This window comes from Tenrec ecaudatus, chromosome 13 (genome assembly GCF_050624435.1).
Source record: "Tenrec ecaudatus isolate mTenEca1 chromosome 13, mTenEca1.hap1, whole genome shotgun sequence".
Classification (NCBI taxonomy): Eukaryota; Metazoa; Chordata; class Mammalia; order Afrosoricida; family Tenrecidae; genus Tenrec; species Tenrec ecaudatus.
The window spans coordinates 58,051,161-58,072,725 of NC_134542.1; the positions used below are offsets into that span (position 1 = coordinate 58,051,161).

The 21,565-nt window shown below is 40.2% G+C and overlaps 1 pseudogene; it reads right to left on the reverse strand.

Annotated features, from left to right (window-relative positions):
- Positions 1-12,202: 12,202 nt before the first annotated feature.
- On the reverse strand, positions 12,203-12,348 carry LOC142425007 (U1 spliceosomal RNA; annotated as a pseudogene).
- Between the last annotated feature and the right edge of the window lie 9,217 nt (positions 12,349-21,565).

Consider the following 21,565-nt stretch of genomic DNA (forward strand, 5'->3'; position numbering starts at 1 on the left):
AAATTAGGCATGTTTTTGTTGCACATTGCTACACAATCTTTTCAGAAGCTCTAAATAGAAAGTTTGATTGACAGTCTGACCTGGTGGAACAAACTCCAAATATACTATGAATTGACATTTTCATTTGCTTGGGAAGTTGACAGACAACCAGAATGAGATTTGTCATAATCAACATTTCACCTTTTTTGAATGAGAAAATCATTCATACATTTAAGTTTTTCCTAAAGCATTGTCCTTGTAAACTGTGCTCAACACCACATTTTCTGGGCATTTTTCCCAAGCAGGACACACAATTTCACAGCCACATACTGTTCTCTTAAATCAGCCCTCACAAAATATGAGATTCAAGAGAAACTGCTTTCATGAAAACATTCAGTGTGACCAGAGAGAATCTTCCAAGGTAAAGCCACTGGGTGCACTAACTCAGAGGGAGTTGCTGAATACTCTACTAACGGGAAAGATGTGTTCTATGAAAGCTCCACCCAGTGGAGGTTTTCTGTTTTGGGGACTGGGGGTAACCCCTCATAGATTCATGACTGCTATATCTATTATATTTATAATACACCACTCTGTTTAGACTTGCTGGTCTAATAGAGATTAGGAATCACTTGATTAATCAATAGTGAAAACACCAGCTCACAGGCATTGCTCCATGAAGATGGGGTACCATCTTCCAGAATACAATATGGACCTTAAATCACATACTTTGATAAATAACTGTGTCTGTGAAAGAAAGTATTAAGAGGTCCAGGATCTATGGGATGTAAATGGGCATGGCTTTATTTTTCATTATTTATAAGCAGATACTCACTGAAGGACTTGGTGCTACCTGTTCCCACAACTCTGAGCTCTGTATTGTTCAAGGTCTTGATTAATAAAATGGATACCATTAAACCAGAGAACACAATGTAAAGCCTTATAAAATTACAAACTCTAAATTCCATTTGGGAACATTGGGCAGGGAGAGGAGTCACGGTGTTGGCAGTGTGGGTAAAAGGAGTCACAGAACTGACTCATCAGGAGGAGACAATCCTGCTGTTGCACACTGAGAGCTGTGAAGGCTATGCAGAGAATCAAAGTGATCTGTTGAGTGCCTGGTGGTCTTCCCTTCCCCTCTAATAAGTGTACTGGGATCAACATAACAATGTAGGCATGAGGAGGCCATGGTAACCAAGAGATCAGCCTCCTCAAAGAGGAGAGTTCGCATACTGCTACAGGTACGCTATGAAGACTAGCAGAGTGAGTGACTTGTCTGAGAGTGCAGGGAATCTGAAAGGAATAGTATGCAGAGAGAACGTAAGTATCAATTGGAACCCTGAGGTCAATTTTTGCAATGCTGCTCTACTTTGGCTATAATTTGTTCCACTAACCTCCCTCTTTTCAATACCCCTGAAGAAGAAATACCCACCAGAATGCCAGACCATTTGCTTTCCAAATGTAGATGGAAAGAAGGCACCAAAACGGTTGACTGTGGCCAAAATCAAGACATGCTAAGTGAGATTCTTCTTTAAGAAAGAACCTTCTGCCTCCAGGGTCTGACCCAGTAATATTAGCTATCTACTTTTGCTAACAAACAGCCATGTTGGTGTAGTGGTTACAAGTTGGGTTGTAATCCTTAAAAGTCAGCAGTTCAAAACCACCAGTGCTATGTGAGAGAAAGACTGGGCTTTCTACTCCCATAAAAAGCTACAGTCTCAGAAACTCACAGGATCAATTCTACCCTGTCATATGGGGACACTATAAGTGGGCATAGACTCAATGGCAGTGATTTCTTTAGTACTGTTGCTAACAACCACCCTAAGTTTAAAAAAAAAAAATCTTAACTCAAAATTTGTGGTTTAGTAAAATAGAGTATGGTTTAGCAATCTCTGGCTAACCACATAACCAACCCCACCGCACACCCGGGGTGGGAGGGCACGAATAACAGAAATCATAGGGGAAGGGAGACAGTAGTCAGTGTAAGATTTTGAAATAATAATAATTTATAATTTATCAGGGGGTCATGAGTATGGGGAGGGAGGAGCTTATACCAAGGGCTCATTAGAAAGTAAATGTTTAGAAAATAATGGTAGCAACATATGTACAAATATGCTTGAAACAACTGATGTCTGGATTATTATAACAGCTGTAAAAGCACCCAATAAAATGACCTTTTAATAAAAGAAAATACAAATGTTGTGGTTTAGGAAAGTAGAGTATAGTTTAGCAACCTCTGGCTTATCTCATGAGGTCGCAGTAAACTATGAGCTGGGGTTGCACTCCGATCTCATTATTCTACCGTCTCACCTGGTGGTCCTTGTGTGTGTGTGTGTGTGTGTGTGTGTTAGGGGTAGGAGGTGTTTAACTTCCCAGCTGACTGGCATGTGTGTTGACTGCATTCAGTCCCTAGTTACACTGCTGAGGAAGCAGTATCTGACTTCGTCCAACTACTCAAAGGAGAAGGAGCATATAATTCCACACATCGCCAGCTGACTGTGAGGAGGCAGAGGTCATACATGACTCCACTGTCTGATCTGCTTTTACCTTATTCTGACTCCTCCAGTTTTTCCGCCCATGGCATTCTACTTCTCAGATGGATAATGCTCCAATACCATGGCTATGCCGGACTCCAAGACAATATTCACTATTATGGGGGTTTATGAGGGCAGTCAACAGATTAACACAAGCTGGGATAAGAAAGGTTTAAAGTCACAGTCTTTTGTGCATCGATTCGGTGACTGTGTAAGGCAAAGGTAGCAAGATCTGTTGTGCCCAGACCTGTGTCACTCAACAGATAATGCTCGATCTCTAGCTTCCTGGGGGCTGACGGAGATATTTTCAGGCCATTTGTTCAACTTCTGCTGCTGCTGTGTCTTCCTTTCTCTCCCTATTATCACAAGAATGAATCCCTAATAAACAGCTTTCATTTCAAAATCCATTTTAGTGTCAGCTCTGGACCAGCTAATCTGTGATGCTCTCTCTTTCCTTACAGTAAATTCATGAGAGATTGGAGAGTGTATTTTCTTTCCTACTATCGATTGTTTCCCTCCCAAGAGACTTCAACTACTCTCTTCAAATTCCTCCTCGATGGCCTCAGTTATTGAAAAGTGGCATACAATGGTCATAGGTAGTCTTATGATATGTTTATCAATTAACTAATACCTGCTGAGCTTACATTCAAGATGGTGATGGAGACGCTAGGGGGGTAGTGCAGAGGTTCGGAAAGGCTTTGACTAATGAAGAGGTCTATCTATACCTTCTAAATCAGCCTAGACATGCAGCAATCAACGGCACAATGACAGTTTCCTTGAAATTTCACCAAACCTACTTTGCAAACTATTAAGATATTATTAGGTGAGAGGTTATCTCCCAGAGGAACATGGAAATTATTAGGCAGAGCAAATGAAGCAAATAATTTGGTTTTGCTTTGTTTAATAATTCAGTAATTTGAAAAAAACTGGACTGCAAATACAATTGAAGTTCCACTTACCAGATTTATATCCCATAATGAAATGGTCTCTAATTAGTCTGAGAGCACAAACGATCAGACACGGTACCTACAATTAGCAAGAGAACTGTGAAGAAAATGCAATGAATTCAAAGGCCTTCAGTGAGATCACCTGACCATCTGGCCACTAAGGCATTTACTAATTGATAGAACATGAGCACTCACGTATGAAGGCAAGATGGAAAACTCTGCTGTGTTTTGATTTTCTTAAAATGTCTAAAGAAATTCAATAGAATTTTAATACATAGAAGAAATATCTCTGATACACTATATATATTCATATACTTATACATACACATATGAGTATTGCAAACTTCGTAACTATTATGCTTGTTTTTCAAATATTTAAATAATAATTTCTCACATTTTAGGTTGAATAAAATCAGTGCTAAACCTTAACTAAGGATATATAATATGCAAACAAAATTATATTTTGAATAAAATTAATTTGTTCATATAAGACATATGTATAAGCATCTACAATGTACCTGAAATTACTCTCGACATTACAAACACAGCAAAATAGGTAGGTGTCTTTGTCTTCATAGAGTTTGCATTCTAATCAAGGAGACAGAAAATGAGATGTGTGATAGATAAGATATGTAACGGGCCTTCAAAATATTCATGTAAAATTTAAATGAAAATGAAACTGTTTACTTTATTCATGAAAAATGAAAAAATAAGACAATGAATAGTTGACACCCTCTCATCTAATATACACAGTAACAAGGGCTCAAACAACAAACCAAGAATTACACAGAGACAGTACTCTAGATGCCAGCGGAAACATAGGGGTAAGAATTAAAGTGGAGACTCTATAGCCAAGAAGACCTCACAAGAAAGCGCTTGTAGTAAGCACTGTAAGGGAATGAGGAGGGGAGCGAGGCTGCATCCTGGAGTGAAGCACCCCAGAAGAGGAAGCCGCGATTACGCAATCCCTGAGGCAAGCGTAGACTCCTCCGTTGTGAAAGGAAGAGAGCGCAAAGTGGGCGGAATGGCTGCTGCTTACGTGAAGGGCAGCGGTGAAGGACGCAGGTGCACTCCGGAATACCTTAGGGTTTCAGAAAGGCCTTTGACGTGACTCTGAGGAGGAAAGAAATGTTTGGAAGGTTGACCATGCGTGTGATGGCAAGATCCATGTGGGCTTTAATAGAATCATTGCAGGGCCTCCGCGGGGCAGCACCTAGGGCCAACTCCAAGCAGAAGGATAAGTTGGGTCTATACGACGGGGACCTGTCTAGAAAGATGGCAGCAGGTCTGGCTACTTGATTTCTTAGCACCTGCGATTTCCCAAACACCCAGCATGGAGAGTGCTGTCTCTCACACTGAGGAGTGTGGCTCAACAGTGTCATTGCCCTCATTTCATACAGCACACGCCTTAGGAATCTTTGTGGGAGATCTGGCCCTTTTGGTCTGTTTGTTTTCCTTTTTCCCCCCTTAGACATTTCTGAAGTGTAGCATTTACCATTGGCTTACAGATAATGACTTATTGATAATGTCTACTTCAGTTTTGAATAATAATTTTAAAAGTTCAAGGATCGATTAGCTTTTGGCCCATTATCATGATAAAGAGGAGCTGTGGAGAAAAATGCTGTTGAATAATTTCTTTACCTTAGTTGGTTCCATGTAAGTGAAAGTAACTGTTGGCCATTTGGAAAGGGAAGAAGCAAAGGGGCAAGACAAAGACGTGAATGTCTTTAATTTCAAAGGATATCTATGCACTTTTTGACTACATCCATACCCTTCCCCACTCAACAATAAATATGGAGTTGTTGACGCGGTGATTCATTTCCGAGTAAGTTTCTGTTACACCGTAATTTTATTCATATAGTTTAGAGATCCAACAATTTCCTTCTGAATCCAAATAACCAGTAAGTGCGACGCCAGGACACTGGTTTAGAGATGGTAACCCATGGATTCTTCAAACTCGAACAACGCTTCTCCAGGCTGCTCCTGTCTCTGCCTGCCATTTCCTTCTTTGCCTCTTCGTTGATCCTGCTCTTGAACTCCACCTCTGCATGAAAACTCAGCATGTAGGGGACATTTCATTTGTTCTGTTCCATTGGTTGGTAGTAGGTTTCACTTGTCTCTGCTCTCACCACGATATCTTCCATCATTTCTACCTCTGACCTTCTAACGTGGTTGTGGTTTGTCTTCCAATCCCCCCTTTTGCCACGAGAGCAGTGGTTCTGTCTTCCTAATGCCGCGACCCTTTCATAAGTTCCTTATGGTGTGGTGACCCCCCAACCATAAAATTATTTCCGTTGCTACTTCATAACTGTAGTTTTGCTACTGTCATGAATCAGGAAACCCCTGTGAAAGGGTTGTTCAACCCCCAGAGGGGTCACAACCCACAGGTTGAGAACCACTGCATTAGAATATAGGCTTCTTACTCTCTAATTTCTAGTATACTACCTTAAGAATAGACCTGAAATATATTCAATATTTAATTGAATATAATTTGCCCTATGTTTATAAATATGTTAATAAAAATGGATGCTAATTTTTTAGACACACAGCATTGTGGTAGTTGTTAGAGATATTGGAATCAATTATACTGTTGCTTAATGCTTTTTATTTGTTTGTTTTCCTGAAGGAGAATATAAGCAAAGAAAGTCAAGTTGAGGGCATCCTAAAATTGTAGGCAAGGTGAAGATTAAGGCAAAGAGAAAGCAGTGAAACTTACTGTCAGTGGCAACAACCAGAAAATGGAATGTCTTTTGATACAATGTCTCAGGATAAGACAGGGATGTAAGGGTTTGGCTAGAATTGTTTACACATTGGACCAAAAAAGCAAAAGGACCTGTACTATAGATCTTAATATCTGAAAAATCAAATCAAATTAGTACAGAGAAACAAAAAGAAAAACCAAAGACAATAAAATGACATACATCTACAGAAGAAAATAATCAAATATACAGAGTTATTAGGACGTAGAGGCAGTCATTCCATTGTTCAAATTACATTCATGGCTATAATAAGCCATGAATGGGACATTTGCAATCCACTAATTGCAAAATGACACTTATAGATGCCTTTCCCAAAACATAAATAAAATTTTAATCATGAATCATTTGAAGGTGGAGAATAAATTAGTTTGACATATTTTGGAAGTAAGCAGGCCATTCCTGGAAATAATTAGGTGTAATTAATGTGGGGCAATCTACGGTGAACTTCTTCAAAAGTGGTTGAGGAAAAGAGCCAACACAGAATAAGATGGTCAAATCAGGATTCCCAGGAATCAGAGATCTTACTGAATATCAAAAGCTACTAGATAATGACAAGAAATAAGCATAAAGTCGTGCATTGGGAGCAGGAAGATATGAAACACCAAGTCAAGGGCTGCTTGCTTGGCCCTTTTGTTCAGCTAGGAGGTGCACTTCTCACCCAGGGTAACAGTGCAATCTGTAAGTGACACTCTTGGGTTCTCAGACACAATGAGTGTTTAAATTATGATAGGTCTCAATCTTTTACCCCGTAGAGTTTTGTAGGCTATCTGATAATCTCCAAGGAGCTATATCACAGAGACCCTGGGTTCTATTTATGTTGAACAATGTTTAGTAGAGAATATCCTCAAACGGACCTTTCTGATACAGTAGAATCCTGGACCTCGACGCTAATCTATTCTAGAAGGAGCATCAAGATGCGATGCAGTAGAGTTTTGAATCATTTTTTCCCCATAAGAAACCACGGAGGATGGGTTAACCCATTCTCAACCACCAGGTTTTTACCCTAACCTTGCCTTTTTATACAAACATTACACAGAAATTTCAAAGTAAATAAGTTCAAATTTAAATAATACAATTTAGATAAGAAACACAACATTAAAAAGCTATGATCCACACCTTGAGATGGATGAGGATCTGGACCTGTGGACATGGATGTGCAGAGGAGGGATGGAGAGAGAGGCATCGTGTGAAAGGGAGATCCCCTTCCGTCAAATCAACTGGTAGCTGCTTTTCAGGCGATTTTCCCTTCTTTGCCTTTTTTCACTAGGACCTGGCTGGCTTTCGATAAAAAATAACATTAAAATATTCTGTCAAATATGGTCTCCTGCTGGCGTTTCCTTAACTGTTTTCTAAATGGGTTTACTAAATTATCATCAACAGTATCAATAACACGGTTAACCAGTTTCTAAGCATGATGATTCTGCTCAAAAAACTCTTTCTTAGGACCCATGTTTTGTATCTAAAATCATTTTTAAAAGGCACAAAAACTAAGAAAGTTAATGCAAAACGCTTGGAACACAGCTGTAAAAGATTTTAACAACTCATACTAACAACGCCAACTAACGCTGAGTGAGCAAAGCACGAACCGCTTTTGTTTACAAAAATCACGTGTTTTGGGTTGGATTTCCAAGTTTTGTTCGAGCTCTGATGCGAAATTTTCTCGTCGAAATCCGGTGATGTCAGTTTTGTACTGATGCGGCTGAGTACCGGGACTCTACTGTGGAAGTCTTCCTTCTAGCAAGAAACAGTCAAGTATTTGCCCAAGGGAATCACTGGGACATTCTAGGTTGTCTGCTAACGCAGAGTGGAGGTTCAAGTTTGCCCAGAGGTGCAATGGAAGAAAGTCCTGGCAGTTGTATGCTGACATTCAGAGCTTTCATGAGTTGGAATTGTCTGGGCGCCATCTGGGTCATTTTCCCCAAGGATCCACTTGACGAGGACAATAGACTGGGCTACCCCTGTCTCTTCTTTCCCTACCGGCCCTCCCTCGAGTGAAGGGAGAGACAAGAGTTCAGGGATATCAGCCACTTCGACACTTCCCTCCCGAGGGTGTAAGGCGCTGCTTCTTACTATGAAATCGTGCTTTCAGTAAGCCCCACAGGGTACATTTTAGTTGCACTGATGATGTTTTCTGTGGGTATATTTAGGATCAAATTAATAAATAAATGTGACCATATATGTGATTTTAAGAAAGTAGGGGAGTGGGGTAAAGAAGACAGAAAGAATGAAAATAAAATATAAAATTCCCCTCATCTACTATTGAAGATAGAGACATGAGAAGGATGCTTGCAGAGAGTGTAAAATAAATAATTCTGCTAAAGCTGTTTACATTTGGCCCTTGGGTGCTGGGGGGTAGGGGAGGGGGAGGCTGATGTGTTTAACATGCAGGCAACTTGTGGATCCTTTTCTGATTAGTTGCAATGAAGATGCCCAAGCTAGCACTCTGTGTGAGTTAGGTGACTTCCTCTCATGATCAATTTACTTATGGTTAGAAATGGACCTACATGTAATAGGTATTAAAACGAGAGTGTTCTTGTCTTCAGTGCAGTAGAACATGAAGAGGCTCCATTCCTAAGTGTGTAGTGTAAGATTGATCACCATTCCCTAGACTGCTGCCTGTGAGAAGTCAGGAACTCCACGGCAAATATTTGAGCAGTGAAATGCTTAAAAGTTCTAGAGCCAAGGAAGAAGCTGCAGACTCAGGAACAGGGACCACCTGCAGCCCAGGACCCTGCAGGGAAATGTCCTCCAGGAAGGAAGGGTATCCAAGGAAACCTTAAATGCATCCACGCCAGAAAGAGTCGACTTTAAATATCTGCCAGATTCACTACTTGCCATGTGACTTAGGAGAGGAACTAGGAAAGTCTAGATTTAATTTTCCTCTCCTCCTGCCCTCCTTTCACTCTTTCCCTCCACATCCTGCAAAGGGTTCCCTTAAACCACCTGAGTGAGAAGGAAAGAAACTAGATCGGTTGAAGACATGGAAAACAGTAGGTCTTTCTGTATTTGAGTTTTGTCTGCTGTCACTCTTTTTTTTAAATTAAAAGATCATTTTATTGGGAGCTCTTACAGCTCTTATAACACTCCATACATCTATTGTATCAAGCATATTTGTTCGTATGTTGCCATCATTCTTTTCTAGACATTTATTTGCTATTGAGCCTTTGATATCAGCACTTGTTTTTCCTCTCTCCTCGTGACCCCTTGATAAGTTATAAATTAGTATTATTTTCATATCTTACATCGACCACTGTCTCTGTTCCCCATGGTTTCGGTTTTTCGTCCCCCTGGAGAGAGTGAGGTGGTGGTTATGTGTCGATCAGTGTGATCAGCTCCCCTTCCTCCCACCTTTCCTCCACTCTTCTGGTATCGCTACTCCCATTCCTGTTCCTGGATTCCATGTTTTGAGCTCTTTTCTCTTCTCTGTACCCCGTATGTGCTCCGGTCTAGTCTGAAGTGAGAGGCAGCACTGGGGCATGATAGTTGGGGGAGGGGGGGCGGGAGAAAGCCTCAAGAAACCAGAGGAATATTGTGTGCTTCATCTGTGCTAAACTGCACTCTGGTTGACTAATCCCTTCCCTGAGACCCCTCTGTGGGAAGAGGTCCCATTGTCTACAGATGGGCTTTGGATCTCTGCTCTGACCCCACTCCTTCTCAACAATATGGCTTTTTGTTTGTTTTTCTTTGTGTGTTATGGGTCTTCTGATGCCTGTTATCCCTGTGATACCTCATGATCACACAGGCTGGTATGCTTCTTTCATGTGGGCTTGTTGCTTCTCAGTTAGATGGCTGCTTGTTTATCTTCAAGTCTTTAAGACCCCAGATGCTATAACTTTTAATAACCAGGCATCATCTGCCTTCCTTACCACATTTTCTTATGTACCCATTGTGTCTTCTGCGATTGTGCAGGGAAGGGGAGCATCACAGAACGCCAGTTTGTTAAAGCAAAGTGTTCTTGTATTGAGGGAGGGTATGAGCAGCGGTCCAAAGTCCATCCGCTATCTCTGAATTGCCATACAAATATATGTACATAGGCCAATACCTCTATTTTTATTAATTAATATATTTACATTTCTACACATTTATGCTTATACCTGTACCCATAGCTTTGCTTTCTAGATTGTTCCTGTTTCCTTTGACCTTCTTCTGCCCCACCATCATGTTCACCCTACTTCCGCCTCTTAGTACTTCCTCTCAGCTAGAGTGCCGTTGCTCCCCAGTGTGTCTACATCCTCCTAGTTGTTGATTTTAATTCCCTCGTGGTCCTCCTATCGATGGTGTTGTTCGCTGACCACTCCCTTCCCCTGCCTCCTTCTCCCCCCATATCCCTCTTGGACCACCAGTCCCATTGCTTTCTCACTTTGAGCTTGCTTCCCATGCCTGTCTTATAGAAGTAGGCAAACCAATAATAACATAGGTCAAACGAAAAGAAAACAGAAGATTGAAAAGAAAAGGAGAATAAACATACATAAAACCAGGTCTATCTGCTGACCTTTGTAATGCCGTGAGTCTTTAATAGGAGAAAGAAAACATTCCCTTTTACATCATGAATTAGAGCGAAGACTGCGTGTGTGTGTGTGTGAAATAATGAGAGAGGAGAGAAAGATTTCTATGACCAATGAGTAGTCAGAAAATATTTTTATTCAGATATCAAGGTAGGGATAATACCCACTGATTAGTTTTAATGGGACTGTGGGAAACAAAATAAAATTGCTTTTACAGTTAAGCCATGAGAAAACTGCCTGGTCACAATTATTTCTTAATTTGAACCCTAATATCCCCACAGAAAACATAATTAATGTAACTGAAAGCACATTAATTGAGAAAAAGGAAAACAAATCAAACTGATTCTTAAAAAATGCACATGATTCAATGTTTCCATTCATTAAAGTAACAGTCAATAATTGAATAATAATCAAAAAGTGCATATTGGTTAGTTCAAAAACTAAAAATAGACACAAAGTCAAAAATTAAAAAGTGAAATAGTTGCAATCTATCTTATGAAAATAACAGCTATTGGCATATTAAATTGTTTCTTTGCAGATGTTTGCATACATGGAACCTTCTCTGAACTTTTTCACACTGAAGAATGTGAAATAAACATAAATCTTAACTTTAAATTTTAGATTTGTATTCTATCCCATTGTATCACTTGCTAATTCTTCAGTTTTACATTAATATAAAGAACAGTATTTCTTTCACAATTATTTCTTAATTATGAAGAGTCTACAAGGATAGACCCTTGTATAATATATTATTCCTACCTTTCCATTAATTTTGGGAATTCCTAGAAATAATACTCGGGATTCCAGATACTCATACATTAAAGAGGAAGAGGAGAGAAGAGAAGAACAACTATATGGATACAATCAGCAGACTTTAATTTTAGCAATTAAAATCCAAATGATTCTGTATAATCAATTACAAAAAATAAAAATAAAACTATCCCAACAATGTCTTGTCCTCTCATTTTTCTTTCCTGAGATAAGAGTTATCAAATCCTTAGCATTTCATTTTTACATGCTTTTCAAAAACATTAACTCATATTGAGATTTATTTTTAATTATTCCATCTACTGTGGACCTTTAGAATTTCACTTTTTTACAACCTCCTTTCTCCTACTCTCATCAGACCTTGGCCCTCTACCCAGGAAGCAATTTAATATAATTATTGGTTATATTGGCATTCCATTTCTACACAGCAATGACAAAGAAAAGGTTACATTTTTGGGGGGAATAATGAGGAATATTAAAGAGAATCTAAAGCATTTGAAGAGTTTTGGATTACCAATGAATAATTAAGTCATACAATTCTTAGAAATCTGTTTTTTGCTGGAAAGTGATGTGAAAACAAACTTCAGAAATATTTCACTGGATTTTATCTTTATATGAATGTATGAGTATTCTTTTGCTTATGTGTGAGGAATCCTGAATAACTCAATAGGGTACAAGAGGACCACCCCTGCCCCCCCCCCCTTGAGGCTTTAAAAATTTTTTTTAAATTTACTACCACAAATTATGCAGTCGAGTTTCCCACATTTGGGAAATTGCAGCACATTGGAGTGCAATGGATAAACCTTGCCCTGGGAAAACCACCTTCGTGATCATGGTATCTCCCCTGCCAGGTAAGTATCCCCTGGAGGGTTTTTTTAGAGGCTCTAAAGGAAGGAATTTTAGGGCCAATTAATGAAGACTCAGACACCCCAGTTATTACGATCTTTCATGTAAGAGGGGGAAAGGCACATGCTGAGAATCTGTTATGTGATACATGATTTTATCAGCATTATATACTTGCATTTAACTCTCAGCACATAAATTAAGTTAGTACTTCTCTTTCTGTGCGGATGAACAAACTGAGACTCAGAAACACCGTGCAGTTGGCCGAAGCTCACTCACATAAACGGCAGGACACTTAAAAGACAAGAGGTTTGCCTGCTTCTAAACCCTAGCTGCCTTCAACGAAATGGCCACACCTCATAAGGTGGGTCACGAGAAATATGGATTCGTAAGTTACAATGTTAGCATGAAAGTAATCATGAAGACTATAGAACAAGTCCATATAATGTGGGGGTGCTGTGGATTTTATCCTTCGGGTATAATTCACCATTTAAGTTCCTGGTACAGTGGCTCAGCTAAAACCATATATGAGAGTATTTTGGACTATGTAGAGGGAAACTTTTCAGTATTATAATAAGGATTTTAGTATATGGAAAACTCCCTGTGAGCAAGTATAATAAATGAACAAATCTGTCTTGACCATACAATCAGAATGTTTCCGGGAGCCAAGGAGGGAAGACTTGGCCTCATGTACCCTGGACACGGTGTCAAGGGGTCAGTTCCTGGAGAAGAGCACATTGCTTCGGAAACTAGTCCGTGCAAAAAGAGGACGACCCCCCACAAGATGGACCAAAACAGTGGCTCCAGCAATGGACTCAAATCGCAATCATGAGGATGATCCAGGGCTCGATCGTGTTTAATGCTCTTGTGCATAAGGTGGCTATGGATTAGAACCAACTCAATGATACCTACCAATGCCAGCACAAGCTCCTTAACGGTTGTGACTTTATTATTTTCAATAACGCAGATTGTAATTTAACTTTGTGCATTATGACACTGTGTTCGAAAGATGAAAACAAGGGACTGCAACAATGCTAATGTCCTGTAGTGCAGCGAAGTGTTCAGTGTGACTGCTTTAGTCGTCGTCGCCTTTGCTGCTCCCGGCAGGCAGTCCTCATTCCCTGATGGACCTGAGTAGGAAGGTAGGCAAAGCCACTGCTGGGTTAGAGGACTCCACTGTAGCTACTTGCTAATAGGGTGCGGTGTGATTACCGCAGTGAGATTACCGTCCTCTGAGGTCTGAGACCCTCTGTCTCAGAAGTAGCAACAGGGAACTCGCTGCAGCAAGAGAGAAGAGCCAGGAGTGGATCATATCCTTTGGACACTGCGATCCCTGCACATTGAAATTCCTTGGGCTAGGAGACAGCTTTCACACCGGAGGAGTAGCAGAAGAACAGCCGCGGCAGAACAGAAGCCAGAGTGAGAGGAGGCGCAGTGGACGGCCCAGCACACAGAAAAAGGAGAGCTGAGTGCTTTTCAGTAGGAGGTTGGCTTGTGGAGTTGGGTGTCTCTGGGCACTTACTTGGGCAAGCTGCTTTGCTTTATCCACAGAGCTGGTGCTGGGTGCCTTCTGGGGGAAGCTTATACCATTAAGGTACATATTAATGAATTGCATGCACTTTGGGAAATTACTGTCAACCCTGAACGAGCTTTGTAACATTGCCCATGGGGCGCAGAGACCCTGTAAAGAGTGAGGGTTAGGAGAGACATATTTGCAGAGACGAAACTGTCCTGACTTAAAAACTGTGTCCTGAATATTTCTCATCTGACCTGTAGCCGGTTAACTTCTCCAGTAAACCCCATAGCCCTGAGCATTGTCTATGAGTTCTGTGTGGCCATTGGCAGGTATGATCAAAGCTAGCCACAGAAGGAGAGCAGCAAGGCATGAACAGTTGATGTCAGAGTTGGATCAAAAGCGATGGAGGGGGAGGCATGTCTGATCTCTCTGGCTGATGGCAGTCATCCTTGGGAGCTGGAGAAGGCCAGACAGGTGCCCCCCACCCCCCCACTGCTCCTCACTCTGTAAGTACAAACTACCACTCCCAATTTTCCCGAGGGTGCATACTATTTTTGTCACCATCAAGGAACAATGTAAGCAGCCCTATAAACATATTGTTGGAGAAGAAGTACGATGGCAAAGCAGTCAGAAAGGCTGCCTTCTGACCCCTCACATATGTATTCTGATGTTCCCAATTATTAAATAATGTGAAAGGAAGATGTTTAGACAAGTACCCGTTGTCCTTCTCTATATACATCCTAGCAGTTATAATTTTAAATAATATATGCCCATCTTCAAACATTTATTTGTTTAGCAAGCACTTATGAATAAGCTACTCAGGCCTGGATGCTGTGGGAGATGAAAAATAAATACAAAAAGAATCTCTACCATGTGGACATTGTAGCTAAATAAAGTAGATGTCATATATACACACACAAACAAGTTACAGTATTAAGTGTAAAGTGTCATAGCTAGAAATAAATTAGTAATGTGAGAATTCAAAGGAGAGCTTACTTTCATCTGAAGAAATCAAGGACTTTAAACAATGTTTACTCATGAATTGGGTGGCGGTCATCAGAGCAGATCACTGGGTTTATAGCCAACAATGTGTCTTTCACTTCATCTCACTGGTGGCAACTCCCTCAGCCAGGGTCCCTTCACTTACCTCCACCCTCCCTTTGCACTGTTTCCACCCCACCGTCTTTCCTAACCCTTCTGAGCTAACTCTTTGAGTCCTTTGGATTGAAATCATTGATTATTCTAAGGTGTTTATTATATTTCACAAGTATTATTGTTCCCCTTAACCTTGTCTATTGTTTGACTGAAAATTGAGCCATGAAAGGGAGAGGTGGATTCAGAGCCAGAGCTGAAGAGTGACTAAGAGCTATTGTCTCTGGAATCCCACTAACCTCTATCTGGCTAATAAGCCTGATTTCTTTGATGACTTTGAATTTGTTCCACGATTTTATCCCACTCTACCTAGGGCCTTCTAATGGTCTCCCTTTCGGCTCAGTTGGTAGTGGCAGCCAGGCAGCATCTACCTCTTCTCATCGCAGGGTCATGGGGATCCATGTCCACGTGAGTCATTTGTCCACTGGATTGAGTGTTCCCATGTGCTGTTGACTTTCATCAAGCCCGCCTCTAGCCTGGGAATGAGCAATGATTACACCTTAAGTGGCTGCCCATGAGCTTTTAGGACTCCAGGTACTACTCACGGAGGCGCAATGTACAACACTGTCTTCGTGGATGATGTTATGCTAATTATCCTTGATGTCTTTGGAGACGCTGGTCCTGAGTCCTCATGGTGATTTCTTGAAAGAGTAGCATTTGATCAAAGTTTAAAAATGGTCCTTGAAATCTCTTGAATGCCTTTAGTATCTATCGAGGTAAAATAATTATTGATATCTGTTAATTTATTAATGTAATATTTTATTTCTCTGACAATTTCTTTATCTATTGAAAGTGATTTTATGATAGCTTTTTTAGTTCCTCCAACTCTATGAGCAGTCTAGTAACTGTGTTTAAGTTTACAACTCCTTCCTGGGAAAACTGAAATAATTAGTATTTTCCCAAAAATGGTCCTTTCATTTCGGTGAGATGTTAAAACTTAGTTGCATAGTGCTTTCCATGCTTTCCCTCACAGTCTGATATTGTATTCCTTTTATGACATGATATTGTCTCTTTCAAGTATTGTTTTGTTAATTTCTTTGTTTAGTTTGTCCAAGAGGGCTGATTTTCAAACAGAGCAAGGTTATGAGGCACAGTAAGACCAGGCAAGGATATGTTAATTGGCTGGATTAAATACATACATACAGGTGTAAAAGAGAGGGGGAACCGAACTTCCACAAAATGAAATAGTTCTTCTGGTTAGAAATGAACTAAAAAGGAAAACAAGAGCTCTTCCATAAAATAGAAAATATTGTTTATCAATATAACATAATACTGGGGTTTCTAAAGCACTACTTCAATATCTTTGATTAAATGTGTACTGTACCATTATAGGCATCAAATAGATGCCTTCAAATATAGGTGGTGTGGGCTAAAGACTACATTTACCCAGAAAATGAAGAAATGCTGTATGCTATCTGTGGTCCAGGTTCTGATAAAGATGGTTTTAAGCATCGTGTTGAACATCCACTTGTTCATTGTGTACCACATGGGGCTATTTGACTCATCTATGTCCTCCCAGGGTATTTAAAAAATAAATGAAGAAATAGACCATGTGTTTAAAATCTTTTAAAGAATAGTAAGTTAAAAAATAATAAAACCTTCAAAGTTTTCTTTCAACATTTATCTAGAGCATTGGTTCAAAGAGGATCTTCTTTTTCTTTCTTTGGTTTGGTTGGTGAGCGAACTCACTTCATCAGAAGACACATATTTCAATTTCCACAGTCAAATTAGTTGACATCAAAGTTATTAAGAAGTGGAATCTCTATTACGAAACTGCTCAAAGCTGTGTTGTAATGTCCCTCTGATGTAGGGCAACCAGAAACGTTAAACATCAGGACTGTCTCCATATTGAAATAAGTACAGCCATTTCCCTAGGATGCCCCGGTTATTTATATTGTTCACTGTCTTCTCTTCCATCAGCAAGCCCAAGCACAATGAGACCCTGGAACAAATGAGCTTATTAAGATCATGGTTAGACATATCGTTTTTCAAATCACACTCTACAAGACAGATATGCTGGCAAAGCTGTAATAAATGTCAAAGCTCAAGGCATCCACCATTCTTTTCAGCCGCCCGATGGCTGGGCTAGAAAAGCTTTCCATAAATTTCAGCGCACACCTGTCAAGCGGCAGGGGTGATAGTCTGCTGTCGCCGAGCCTGAGCTGTGATTTCTGGGCTGGCAGTGCTGTCACCATTTTCCTCGCAATCATGTGCTTTTCTCTGTTTGTGACCGATGCAATCTATGTGATCACACCGAGGATCGGTGCATCTTGGCAGATCAGGGGTACTCAACACATAGAGATGATTTTAGATTGGTGGCCCTGAGGTGTTATTTCCCATTTACTAGCGCAATGGGGTTTCATGACTATGACACTGAAACGCATTCATTTGTATATGGGTTTTGTGCTTGCTGTGAATACAGAAACCCGCTCCAATTTTTCTACACCGCTTTCATGCGCCTCAGCCAATCTTCACCTGAAAATATTGCTGGGTTAGTGATGCCACATTTCTTAGGAGAAAAAGAGTTGGGGACACACCCTTATTTTGCTTGAACTAGCTAAATGTGTGAGTTAGAAATCAGCATGGTGATTCAAACATGCAAAATAAAATTATATTCCATATGTGTACATATACAAACATAGATGTTCTGAAAGAAAACTCATAGAACTGTTTATGGTGATACTACAAAACAGGAGGAGTAGTTGCTTTGATGGCAAGTCAAGGGAACTTTTATCTTCTTCTCTGCATGGTAATGTGTGGATTTCTACAATGAGAATATATTCATGTATTCTTTATATCATAAAAAAGTAAATTTAAAAATGGGAAGACCTAAATATTAATATCAAGAAGAGGAGAGGGTTCCATAAGATGAGACTTTGATGAACAATGCCATGCATTTATAGAATTCTCTCACTTATATCTCAGCACCAGATCCTTACAGAAAGAAAGTGAGATAATTAGATCAGATATTAGCATTTCCATTTACATAGATGGAATCTAAAACTTAATGAGGTTCAGTGGTGTGCTCAAATTTCTTGTAAGTTTCTAAACTGGAATTAAGAACCTGTGTCTTCAGCTTTCCCCCAGATCCTGGATGCTTCCTCCCCACAACTATCATGATCTGAATTCTTCCTTGCATGACTGGATAGGGCAGAGGTTGTACACTGGTGCATATGGGAGATGGAGGCACAGGAAATCCAGGGTGGACGATACCTTCAGGACCAGGGGTGTGAGGGGCGATGCTGGGAGAGTGGAGGGTGAATGGGTTGGAAAGGAGGAACTGATTACAAGGATCCACATGTGACCTCCTCCCTGGGAGATGGACGGCAGAGAAGGGGGGGAAGGGAGACTCCGGATAGGGCAAGATATGACAAAATAACAATGTATATATTACCAAGGGCACATGAGGGAGGGGGGAGCGGGGAGGGAGAGGAAAAAAAAGAGGACCTGATGCAAAGGGCTTAAGTGGAGAGCAAATGCTTTGAGAATGATTGGGGCAGGGAATGTGCAGATGTGCTTTATACAATTGATGTATGTATATGTATGGATTGTGATAAGGGTTGTATGAGCCCCTAATAAAATGTTTAAAAAAAAAAGAACCTGTGTCTTCTGGTCCATCCTCTCATCCCTATGCCTCCATCCCCACTACTCCATTGCCTCCTGTTCTGAATGAAAGAGCAAATACAGTTTTACAGTTTTCCTATTAAAAATACTATAATGTTGTAAAAGCTATTCTTGACATTCACATATTTGTATGTATTTCAAGTTAAACTATAGAGTGGCAGCTTCATATTAATGAAATAGATCAATTACTTAGTCATATTACCCAGGCGCAAACTTGGAACATAACAGAAATTTTAGTTCTAAGCTTTCATTGGAGAAAAACAACCGTAATTATATTTATTAGCACAGTAACATTTCCCCAAATTATGGCAATTGTAAAATCCCTCGTATGGCAATTAATGGATGTCTGCCATAAACACATTTTTAGAAAGAACTGAAAACATGAGAATATTAGTTTCTATTAATGGCATAGTCTAGTGGAAGTAGTAGCAAATCTCCAGTTGAATACAAGCATATTAAAACAAACAAACAAACAAACCCTATAGTCTACTAACCAATGATCACTTGAGACAAAAGCTTAATGTGAGAATTTTTTGAGATTGCTTACTTTTCCACACCTTCTTTATTGTCAACTTTATGCCCCTTATGATATGACTGTTACTTATAACAAATCAAATTATGCCTCACTGTAATCTGCACCATGTGGTCACAGTTGTTCCTTCTGGTAATGGTACTCCACTACCATCACGTCAATTCCAACGCCTAGCAACCTGGAGTAGAGTACAATTGCCCTCTGGAGTTTCAGAGACAGTAAATCTTCACAGAAGTAGATGGCTCCATCTTTTTCCCTCCTACGGATTGGTGGGTTTCTACCCTTGGCCATTTTGTGAGTAGCCCAATGCTTAACTCCATGCACTACCAGAACCCATCAAAAGCCTTATAGTGCCTAACAGAGATGCCATACGCCTCAGCCCTCAGCCTTCTCACCATTTGAGCACTACCTGTTCAGAGCTTGCTGCACAGGCAGACTGTCGGCAAATCTTTAACCCTCCTTTGAGGCTGTGTATGGCTGTACATGTGCCTCCCACAAAGATATGGAACATGTGAATGCTACTTTTTGAAAACAGTCTTTGATGGAAGTATTAGTTAACATGAGGTCACAGTGAGTCTTAGTCCAGCATGAAGAGTGTACTGATAAAGTCAGGGGAAGAGGCCTTCTTGCCTCACTGGATAAAATAGCTCATAGAGCCCTGCTTTCTAGTGCACGGAGTTGGGAGCATGAGACACAAATGTATTATATTTAACAAGTAATTGATGTGTTGGTGTTTATCTCTATTTTCATCCTTTTTCTCTATCTTCTAGTAATTGTAAGCTTATCTTTATTCCGTGCCAGATATATTTCTAATAGCTTTACCTGAATTAAATCATTCAGTCCTTAAAACATCCCTAAGCGAAGGATACTACAATGATCCACATTTTACACATGAAATACTGAGGCATAGAGAGGTTAAGGCGATGTACCAGTACAGAAAATAGTAAATATTGGAACCAGGCATCATAATCTCAAGTCTCTGTCTGTACCACCTGGAGCTTTCCCTATATTTAGAGACTCTCTGCCCACTAGTTCTTTGCCAGATAGTTCTCTCTATCTGAAACAAAACATGTAAGATCCAGGCCTCTTATACAGACTCATGAATTTAAAACTAAACTATTTTAATTAAAATCTTAATTTTGAAATTGTAGGTTTGAAACAAGATTTTATTTTATTCAATAATCTAAAGAGTGACACAAAGTGTCATTCTTCACATATAGCATGTCCTCCTAGAATTCTTAGCTAATATTCTTCTTTTGTTGAAACGTGATGCATTTTATAAACCATCTCTCACCTCAGAGCCCACGAAATAGCAGAAGGCCAATCTGACCTTGACATCCCTCCTGACCTGCAAGCAGTTAAACCCTTGACTACAAACTGAGGCACAGAGGTAACTCAGAAGAAAACCAGGAAATCTGCATTTGAAAGATCACAGCCTTTCTGCAAACAAGTAATACTCCACAGCCTCCAAAAGCCACATGCACTGCCATTGTGTCAATTCTGACTCATAGCAACCCTATAGGACAGGGTAGAACTGCCCTTGTGCATCTGACACTGTCACTGTTTATGGGAGTAGAAAGCTTTGTCTTTCTCCTGAAGAGCCAGTGCACTGCCAGGACTCCGTCACCAGAGACAGCCATGAGTGAAAACCAACTTGATGGCAACTAACAAGAAGAAGAAGAAATAACCTTCCTCTCAGTGCACATGTGACTTTCTTTTCAATGGCTTTTAAAGCCGTCAGTTGACAAGGGTTTGAAGGTAATTGTGAATAAGAAAAGACACAGGCCTGATTCTGTCCTCAGAAGTTTACACCCTTAGATGAAACCAGGTACTCTGCATAGGTAGATTTGAGAAAGGATTTCCTGGAAGCTCAGCAGCTCTGGTACTTTAGAATCCACAACTGTTTCCAGTATGAAATGAGTGTTTTAATTATGTACCCAAGCTACACTGGGGTTGGGTGCTTTCCTCCTTTGTCCTTCCTCTGGTGTTGGATGGCGGACCCAGCCCTAGGTTGTGTACAGAGATAGTGCTGAAGGCAGAGCACTGTGTTCCAGATGTCAGCTGGTGTCTGCAGTCAATTCAGCATTCTTCAACACAACACATGGCTTCGACGGGAATTTTTGTTTTCATATTTTAGCTTGCCAACTTTCAGGGATCTCTAAGTAGCATTAATAGTGCCATTGTCCTTTTCAGCTGTCATCCAACTGTCTTGGAAACAAATTCCGACATTTTGCCTAAAATGGTGATTAAAAATTGTAAGTCAGTGAACAAAGCAAAGGAGACTATTAAGCCAAAAAAGAAATTCTTATTAACTCTTGACAGGGAAACCATTAATAGTTGAATAGTTTTTGGGAGTACAATCAGACACCTGCTGAATTCAAACCCTCGTTTCTCTGGCAGCTCATACAA